The sequence below is a fragment of the Solanum pennellii genome, chromosome 5 (genome assembly GCF_001406875.1).
Source record: "Solanum pennellii chromosome 5, SPENNV200".
Taxonomy (NCBI): Eukaryota; Viridiplantae; Streptophyta; class Magnoliopsida; order Solanales; family Solanaceae; genus Solanum; species Solanum pennellii.
The window spans coordinates 65,750,633-65,761,239 of record NC_028641.1 but is presented as its reverse complement, the minus strand read 5'-3'; the positions used below and the strand labels follow the sequence as shown (position 1 = coordinate 65,761,239).

Genomic DNA, 10,607 nt, shown 5'->3' with positions numbered 1-10,607 from the left:
TATATATATATATATATATATGCATACACACACACACACACACACACACACATATATATATTTATTTATTTATTTATATACTCATTTGGTAGAGTGTATTAGAAAATATAATGCATGCATTAGGTGTGTGTATTAGTAATTCTCTGTGTTTGATACACTTTTTCATGTCTTGTATAACTAATGCAAGCATTAGTTATACACTCTATTGTATATTAAGTTGTGTATTACTAAGACCAAGAAAATCTAGATGTTAGTAATACATAGCATGTTAACACTTGCATTAGATTAACTAATCACAAAACTACCCTTAAAGCCTTTTTGTTTTCTTTGTTGTCATCAGTTTTTGTTTTTATTTTGATTTGTCTTTCAATGTCTATTCAATTTAGGTGTCTTAATTGGATTTATGACCTCTTGAGTATCATTTTTTGAAAAAACTAAAAATAAAATCTAATTTCAACATAATTTAGTCAGTTTGTTTACTATTGTGACGATAAATTTTATTAAAAAAGTTTAACTTTTCACAAACTTATTTGATGCAATTGTACACTATTTAATATTATTTTTGAAAAAATAAGAATAACAAGAGCTAATGATGTTATAGTAAGGTTTTTTTGATGTTTTTGCAAAAAAACTTTGTTGCAAAGGAAGTGTACAAATAAATAGTGTGAAGGGTATTTTTTTAACCACATATTTTTAATAGAAATTATGCAAGATTTGTTATTTCTAATACATCAAACCAAACAATTTATACGAAATAATGCTTGCATAACTAATGCAGATATTACTAATGCAAGCACTACTAATGCATCCTACTTTGCATTATTCTTATACACTCTAATAAACGATAGTATTATTGACTAATGCGTAATTTCTGAATAAGAAACCTTAATATTTAATATTTAAAATTTTCTGTAATTAATTCTCCCTTAGAGACTTAAAAAATGTTATGCTAAATATAATCAAATATTAAATACAATTAGATTTTTTTTTGTAAAAAATCATAATTGCTAATCTAATCTTGTTAAAAATTACATTACTCAACTCCATAAATTTTAACTTTTCCTAATATTCTCTCGCATAAAAACAAACGGTTACAACTTAAGTGAAGTTAAAACTAAGGATAAAATGATCATTTGCTTGTATTTAGTTTCTCCAAAATTAGATTTAAGAGTAATGTACCTTATTTTAATTTTTGTCTTTTTCTTATTGTTAGAGACTCATTTGTATCGTCTGCCTATTATATTTTGTCCTTCGAGAGGACAATTTGTAGAAGTAGAGGCAAATCTAAAATTTGAAGAAGATGGGTGCATTATCATAACTAATGCACGTTAGTTAAAACATGTCACTCAATATTGATTCGTGTGCTATTTTTATTAAAATAAATATAGAAAACTAATGTAATAACATATAATGAATTAGATAACTATAATAGACACATTTTTTTAAATGAATTTTTTGTACTAGGGTCCATTTATTTCATCTGAAAAATCCTTACATTATATGACAAAAGAAGCCCAAATAAGCAAGAGAAAGATAGCCCAAAATAGGAATTAAAAGACTAAGAGTAGGATTTCCCGAAAGCGTTCTCCACTTCCTTTCCTCTCTATCCTCCGCCTCAATTTCCTTTCTCCTCTATTCCACCACCTCCATTATTCTTGTTCCTTTTTCTTTGTTTTTGATTCTTGTCCACCTTTGGGTCATAAATCTTCCGCATCAATGGACAGTGAGGCGATATAACAGCTCACAAAGGTATTCACTTTATTTTTTGTGCTTCTCCTAGCTGGTTTCCCTGGTAACTTTCCTCTTTTAATAGATGTGAATCCCAGTGGAGGTTTGGAATTCTCGCAGATCTTTTTGGTGGGATTGAACCATGCCTCTCCTTCTAAAGGTTTGAGGAATCAACCTGCCGAGTCGGGTATGTGCTCCATTGACCCGCTTTGAGATCCCCCTTTCTAATGATATTTTTTTTAAAGATTAAGTAGCCCTAACATAGATAGATCGTCTCTTAGAATATAGATCCAGTAAATATTGTAGTTGTATGGTTTTAGTTTCTGGAAATTCTCATTTATCATGCTGGATTGATTCTGCTTGCTTTAATTCTCAATGATGGAATGTGTTGTTTTTTGATGTTGAGAATTCTTCTTCCAATGCTTGGTAGATAATAGAAGTTATTTACTTGTATTTTGTCTGCTTGATTTAGGGCCATGTTTTCCAGATAATCTGGCTAATTGATTAGGTTCCCGAAATATGTGCTTTACCTGAAACTGCTTCCCTGCTATGCATTGTTGTATGTTCTTTAAATTTTCAGCATGTAACCAACGAATCCTCCATTGCTTAACCCACATGTTTGTGAGTACTAATAAGTCTGTGTCCAAAATTATCTTCTGAAAGTTCTGTGTTTCTCAATATTGCATTGCTTTTAGCATACCCATAATTTCAGCTTCCATATTGGTGGTTTTCCCTATCTTTTGTGCCTCTGCATACATTAAATATCTCCTGCTATCTCGTATGATAAATCCATAAGAGATCTATCCAGGATTTCCTTTACATTCACCATCTGTATTGCATTTCACCCATTCTGATTTGGTGTCTCCCAATACACTATTCTATAATATAGTGTAGGTTTATATGCACTATAAATGGTGAGCATCTCCCTCAAATTTTGAATCCTTCCACTCATCCACGGATACTTCACTCTAATGAAACATTGAACAATTTTTTGACAATGCCCTAAAAACCTTGCATATGCAACATTTTCCCTTTTCTTCTAGCATTCCTCTTTTTCCACAACTCACAGATAATAATTGTTGGTATGGCTTTAAAAATTTGTTTAACCTTGTACTATCCTGGCCAATCCCACTAGATAGTAATCAATTGTTGTAAGTTAACTCCTTCAATGCTAATACCTGCACATGAAGCAAAAAGCTTCCATAGATTTTTGGCTATGGGAGCTGCTAGAAATAGATGTTGCATTGTTTTATCCTTCCCCTTATTGCATCAGTAGCATTTTTATACCACATGTACCCTCACTCTTTTAAGAACAACATCCGTGGGGATTCTCTTTCTTGATACTCTCCGGAAAAAGAAAGATTTTATATGGTAATCCCACAATCCAGATAATATTCATCCATTCAAAATCTTCTCTTTTCTATCTTTGTTACATGAAATGTTGATCTCACAGTAAATTCTCCATGTTAATTACCCATCCACCAGGACTTATCTTGAGTACTCACACTCAATTTAGGATTGATACTCTCCCCATTCCATTTTACCATATGTTGAGACAATAATTGTTGTAGTTTTGCTATGTCTCATTGCCCATTCTAAATCAAATCTTTGACCTCAATTCATTCCTCTACCACTTGTGGTTCTATACAAGCAAGAACGTCTTGTTTTTTCCAATTGTCCATCCATAAACTAGCATTCCCGTCCTTCTGTGCCACCAAATTTCATGCTCCACATCTTCCCTGACTCATATCATTTTCTCCATACCTGAGATGCACATTTGTTATGCACCATTATGGAATGGTGTTTTTTACAATAATTGTTCCACATAATTTTTTTCCATAAAGATGTCTGAGTTCTAAACCTCCATCACAATTTACAAAAGAGAGCATTAGATATATCAAAAATCCATCTAAAACCTAGCTCCGTTCCTCTTTGGATAGCACATATTCAATGTTACTAAATGTTACCTTTCACCTCTATATAATTCCCCCAAAAGAATTTAGCACACAGCTGGTGAATTTGTTCTAAAACCCCTTTGGTGGAGACATAGTTGATAGTATGTAAATAGGTATGGACTGTAGTACATGATTTATGAAAATGTATTTTCTACCAAAAAATGTATTATCAAAATTCTTTAGACCTCTAGTTGAGTGGAAAAAATTGTGGTTCTGTCCATTAATTAGTATCAAGTACCAATTAGAGGAAATCAACCTCCAGACCATATCTATTAGCACCTTTGAAAACCCAAATTTCCTAAGCATTTTTTTTAAAGAATATCCAAGACAACTCTATCATATGCGTTGGTTATATCGAACTGTACCACTACATTAACATCTTTACTTCTTAGGTATATATCCTATACGATCTTCTGTTCCAACAACACATTCTCCGTTATGCTTCATGCTTTCATAAATCCAGAATGATTAGGAGATATAACATTTGGAAGTACTCTAACTATCCTCTCATGTAATATTCACAATATCACCTTATTAGAAAAATTGCTATGACTTATGGGCCTCAAATCTTTAATTCTTGCACGAACTCTTTTTTTTAATCAAAACAAGGTTGGTGTGTGTAATGAATTTTGGAAGCTCCTGCCCACAATGAAAAATCTTGGACCAATCTTTTAAATCCGCTCCTACACATCCCAACTGTGTTGAAAAAACTTACCTGTGAATACATCTGGGCCACTCATACTATCTCTATTTAAGGTCAAGACTACCTTTTTAACGTCCTTATAACATAGAAGCTCAATCATCTCAGCATTTTGTCCATCTTCATTTGAATGTTATCAGTGACTTCATACCCTCGTATTTCTTTAATACGATCTAGGCACAACTTCTTTGTTCTTCCCCTTACATATGAATGAAAGAATTTTGTGATTCTATCCCTTTTCTTAAACCAACTCATGCCTGCTTTTTGTCTCCCATATTCCTCTTCTTTAAGCGAAAATTTTCTCAACTCTGCTTCTGTCTTACTCAACTCACTTTTGTTATCTAGGGTTGGTTGAAGTTTAAGTTGTAACTCTTTAACCTTGATCAAATCTTCAGGTGTGGATATATTTCTACATAACTGTCTCTACTCCATTTAGCTAAGTCCTTCTTAGTATTCTTTAACCTATCATGAAATATCAAAAAGGGAAAGCAATTGTTCCCATGCCTGGGCGATAAATCCCCAGCTCTGCTAATTTGCTGTATACTTTCTTCTATTTCCTCATTCTCATCAAGCTCATGCATTGGAATCTTTGATATCTCCATTAATGTTGTAATTAACTATACAAGAACTATTTGCAGGCATTTAGGAGTATGTAATCCTTTCTCCTCATCATCCTATAGGTTTATGTTAACACTTTTTTCCTTTTCGTCACCACCTATTGGCTTTCTATATCAGTAATATTTTCCTGAATTCCCTTTCTTTCTCGAGCTAAATTCTTCTCATTCTCTCCCTCAATATCCTTCTCTTCACTTACCACTCTAATAGCTGTGAGAATGTGTATTCCACCCATTGCTTGGTGGAAAAATCTATATTCTCATTGTTCCCTAATGTTCCTTGTTCAAACATATCAGTATCCTCTTATCATTCAATGAATCAAACTTGTTTGTGGTTTTAAATCCTACTTATTCCGCACTTGATTTATAACCTTCTTTCTCCTCCCCCAACCTTTATTATGTTTCACCCTGAAATCTCTCTTCTTTATTTTCTCCCTCACATATCTTATGTTGACCTTCTCTCCCCTTAGTGTTTTCAATTATTTAACTATTCTCTCCCTCTCCCCTTGTCCGTGCCTTATCATCTCACTGATCTCTTTGCTCACATTCTGCCTGGCTAGGTGTAGTTTTAGATGTTTAAATAGCACTCTTCTTCATCATGACCCTATATAATACATGTTTTACAGTATTTTAGCATATAATCGTACTTTATGTTAACCCACTTCTCTACAATCTCTCCATTGGATCTTTTTAACCCAATTTTGATTCGCTTTGGAAACTCCTTGAGCAAAACCACCTCCACCTTAATGTAGCACAACTTGGTTGAGTCTAATTTTTAGTCGCCATATCCACTTGCAATGGTTTCCTAACTGCTACAACTAATGTGATTATAATTTCTTTCCCAAAGGAATTTTGGGGGTATTGAAGGAAAGGAAATCCATGCTATAGCCGTTGATGTCTCCTCCTCTAGGTTAATTAATGGATCCCACTCTAGGGTACTCATCGTATAAGACCAATTTTGATGAGATAAGTAGAACACTAGTTTAGAAAGAAGATTAACATAATCTTCCAAGACTGTAGCTGACTAACACATATTTGTTGGTTAGTAAGCCAATATTGCACTCCCACTTCAATCCACATTATTATTTTGCGAAGTTTTTGTAAGCCCGACAAACCATAGGAGAACTTTCCCACCACTGTATATTGTAGATTCTCATTGACTATCATCTGCTCTACCTCTATTTGCTCCCATATGAATCGTGGTACTCCATGTAAATACTAAATTGGTTTAAGAGGTACATGTCTCATTTTCCCTTATATCGGTTTGATAAAACCTACTTTGTGAAGTACTGATTTTTTTAATCTTTACTTTGTAGTTCGCACATGAAGTTACAGTTCAAAACTATCAGCCCTCTTATTTTATCAATTTTTTTAAACAAAAAACAACAAAAAGAAACGTATTAAAACCCCAATTTCATCAACTCAAAATAAAGAGACACCCTATATTAAAATTGATGCACCGAATTAGTTCTAGTATACATTAAAGCTAATGAAATATATCTTCTATTCAAGTTATATATACACACATATATAGATTAATTTTCAGAAGTTAAGGGGTGAACGGTGACTCACGTCACGTTAGCATGTGTGTTCACCTCTTGATGAAAGCAACGATATATATGATATAAATCAGTTTTTTCCAAAATTTAACTTGATATCATTGTTTTTTTTTAGAAAAAATGAAATTTGTTAGAACTTTTGGCTCATTAGAGAAGACTGAAATATTAACTTTTTAAAATATCTTTGGTGAATTCGTCCAATAGGTCTTACGAATTATAAAAAATTATCACGCTAAAAGTAGTCAAATATAATACGCAATTATAATTTATTTAGAACATCATAATGCTTAATCTAATATTATTACTTGTCAACAATCACATTTCTCACACCTGCAATTTTTAAATAATCTAAGCTTTCTTACGCATAAAAATAAATCGATACAATAAAGAGAACTTAAAACTGAGGATAAAATAGTTATTTTCTTTTATTCATCCTTGCCCATCAGAAAAATAGTATAAATATTGAGACATAAGGAACTCACTTATGTTTTAATTATTTCCCTTGATTTACAAACTCATTTGTATTGCCTTTGGTTTCTTCCTCTATTTAAATTTCTTCTCATCTCGTTTGTATCGCCTTTTTTTTCTTCCCTCTAAGTTCCTTTTCTTCTCCTATACATGAGATTCATTGTGCTCCGATGCCCGTTGGCGATGATGTCGATTCGGTTTCACATGTTCTTTTTGTGAGGACAACTTGTGAAAGTAGAGGCGACCCTAATATTTGAAGATTATGGGTGCACTATCAATAACTAATTCATGTTTGTTGAAGCATATCATCCAATATTGATACGTGTGCCATTTTTTTTAATCAAACATAGAATGTAAAACTAATGTAATAACATATAATGAATTAAATAACTATAACCTCAAAATAAAGAGACACCCAATATTTAAACCAATGGACCCAATTAGTTTTAGTATTCTAATAAGACTCTTGTTGTTATATAATACACACACACACTATTTTTCATTAATTTAATAGGTGTGCGTGCCCTCACGTAACCATGTGGGTCCGTCTTTCAATGACTCTTTTTATTATTCCTTTATAGAAAAAAAATAAAAAAATCATAACAACTTTTGTCTCATTAACAAAAATTTAAATAGTAATTTTTTAAAATATTCGTAATAATTCTTCCTTAAAGACATGGTAATTATGAAAAACATATTATGTGAAAAAATGGTCAAATATAAAATACAATTAGAATTTTGATCATAAAATCATTAATTACTAATCTAATCTGGTCAACAATCACATTACTCAAGACAATAATTTTTAATTATCCAAATATTCCCTCACACTAAAAACAAACCGTTACAATTGAAATGAAGTTAAATAAGGCTAAGATTATCATTTGCTTTTATTCATCATCTCCAAAATCACTTAAACTTTTATTTTTTCTTATTGTTAGAACTCGTTTGTATCGTCTTCTTCTGTTACTTATTTATCTCATTTGTATCAGCTTCCATTCCTTCCTTCCTTCTTCTCCTTTAGTTTGTATCGCTTAATGGAATTTGAAGGGATGTCGATAGCTTCGATCGGTTCATGTTCTTCGATGATCACCAGTGATGAAGTCGATACGGTTTCAACAATATTCAAAGGTAACAAGGTGGAGATAGTTTTTCCTTTCGAGAGGACAGCAGGTGAAAACGGTGGTGACGGTGTGTCTATGAGAAGAAAGTGAGGGTTGAGGTTCCTATTCCGAAGAACTGATTGATTTCATCGGCTATATCGACTAATCATGCTCAATTGTTGATTCAAAACTATTGGAATTTCAAGGATAGTGGGATGCCAGTGAGATTTATGGTGTTTAATTAACTATGGATAGTGGGTGGATTTTGAGGAAATTCCATGGATGTGTTGGTTTCAACTTTTGTGAGTGGCGAGGCTATGATAGAGATGTAAATTGAAGGGTGTATATTGATTTTTTATTTTTATCAATGACAGGAATCTTTGACATTGGAAATGAGCTTCCCATCGCTTGGATTGATGTCAATGTTAAGGGGTTTTACCCTAAGATCTTCGTTGAGGGTTCTAAAAATCTCAACAAAAATGAGGTAAATATTGATGAAAAGTTCTCCTTGGAGACTTGTAAGATTGACCTTGAGATAAAAATCTTTGAGAACAACTCTGTGACATGAAAATTCATTCCTTACTTTGCCTTCTTGTGAACAATTTGTATTAGAAATCAAGATCAAAATAATGGTCTTGAAACCAGTTTTATCACCTGTATATAGTAAATCCTTGAATAACCAATGTTAAAAAGGGGAAATCCAAAATTACTAGATAGGAGCTACAAACACTTTAGAACTCCACCTTTTAGGTGGGGGAGTGAACTCTGTAGCATTATTAGAATCAATGCGCTATGAGCATGAGCACCACAATTCAATCAACCTGTATTTGTACTTGTCTGTTCTGTTTCTCTCATGACATTTAAAAGTAATTGAAAGTAATGAATAATGAAAAGGAGAAATACTTACGTAACATATGAAAATAAGATTTTAACTCACTATATACAAGGGTAGAATGTGGGTGTTCATATTGCCACACCATACCACATGCAGCAAGGAGTGAGATCCTACCCTTGTTTATAGTCACTAATAAATCTAATTTTCATATGTTAGGTAAGTATTGCTCCTTTTTATTATTCATTCTTTTCAATTACTTTTAGATTTCATAAGAGGAACAGAACAGTCAAGTGCAAATACAGGTCGACTAAATGATAGCGCTCATGTTCATAGGGCATTGATTCTAATAATGCTACATAGTTCACTCCCCAACCAAAAAAGGTGGAGTTCCAATGTTTGTATGGCTCCTATCAAGTAAGTTTGGATTTCCCTTTTTTAACTTTGGTTATTCAAGGATCTATATACAGGTGATGAATGTGGTTTCAAGACCATTATTTTGATCTTGACTTCTAATACAAATTGTTCCCAAGAAGGTAAAGTAAGGAAATAAATTTTCATGACATGGAGTTGTTCTTAATATTTCTTATCTCAAGTTAAATTTACGATTCTGCGAGGAGAACTTTTCATCACCATTAACCTCATTTTGTTTGAGATTTTTAGATCCCTCAATGAAGATCTTAGGGTAAAACTGCTTACCATTGACATCAATCCAAGCGATGGGAAGCTCATTTCCACTGTCCAAGATTCCTATCATTGATAAAAATAAAAAATCAATATACACCCTTCCATTTACATATCTATCATACCCTCACCACTCACAAAAGTCTAAACCAACACATCCATGGAATTTATCAAAATCCACCCACTATCCATAGTTTATTAAACACTATAATTCTCACCGGCATCCCACTATCCTTGAAATTCCGGTGGTTTTGAACCAACAAATGTGCATGATTAGTCGATCTAGACGATGAAATCAACCAGTTCCTCAAAATAGGAACCTCAACCCTCACCTTTAGTCTCATAGACACCATCGCCGCTTTCTCCTATTGTCCTCTCGAAAGGAACAACTATTTCCACCTTGTCACCATTGAAAACAGATCGTAGGTGATCATCGGAGAACATGAACTGATCAAAGCTATCAACATCCCTTCAAATTCCGTAGAGCGATACAAATTAGAGGAGAAGAAGTTACTTAGAAGTAAGTAATAGAAGTCAATACAAACGAGATAAAGAAGAAACATAAGGAAGACGATACAAACGAGTTCTCTAACAATAACAAAAAATAAAAATTTAAGTGATTTTGGAGAAGACGAATAAAAGCAAATGACCATCATAACCTTATTCAACTTCACTAGAATTGTAACGGTTTGTTTTTAGTGTGAGAGAATATTTTGATAATTTAAAAACTGTTGACTTGATTGTTGACCAGATAGATTAGTAATTAATGATTTTATGATAAAAATTCTAATTGTATTTTATATTTGACCATTTTTTCACATAATATTTTTTTTATAATTACAAAGTGTTTAAGGATGGATTATTAAAGAAAATTTTATAAATTAATATTTAAATTTTTATTAGTGAGACAAAAGTTGTTATATTTTTTTTCTAAAAAGGAATAACAACAATATATATATATATA

The 10,607-nt window shown here is 32.4% G+C and overlaps 1 long non-coding RNA gene across 1 annotated transcript in view; it reads left to right on the top strand.

The window, feature by feature from the left end:
- The first annotated feature begins 1,564 nt into the window (after positions 1–1,564).
- Positions 1,565–10,607, top strand: part of LOC114077250 — a 23,515-nt gene continuing 14,472 nt past the window's right edge. Inside the window, exons 1-2 of the long non-coding RNA XR_003578308.1 lie at positions 1,565–1,749; positions 1,814–1,915. This is a non-coding gene — a long non-coding RNA (uncharacterized LOC114077250). The remainder of the gene's footprint in view (positions 1,750–1,813; positions 1,916–10,607) is intronic.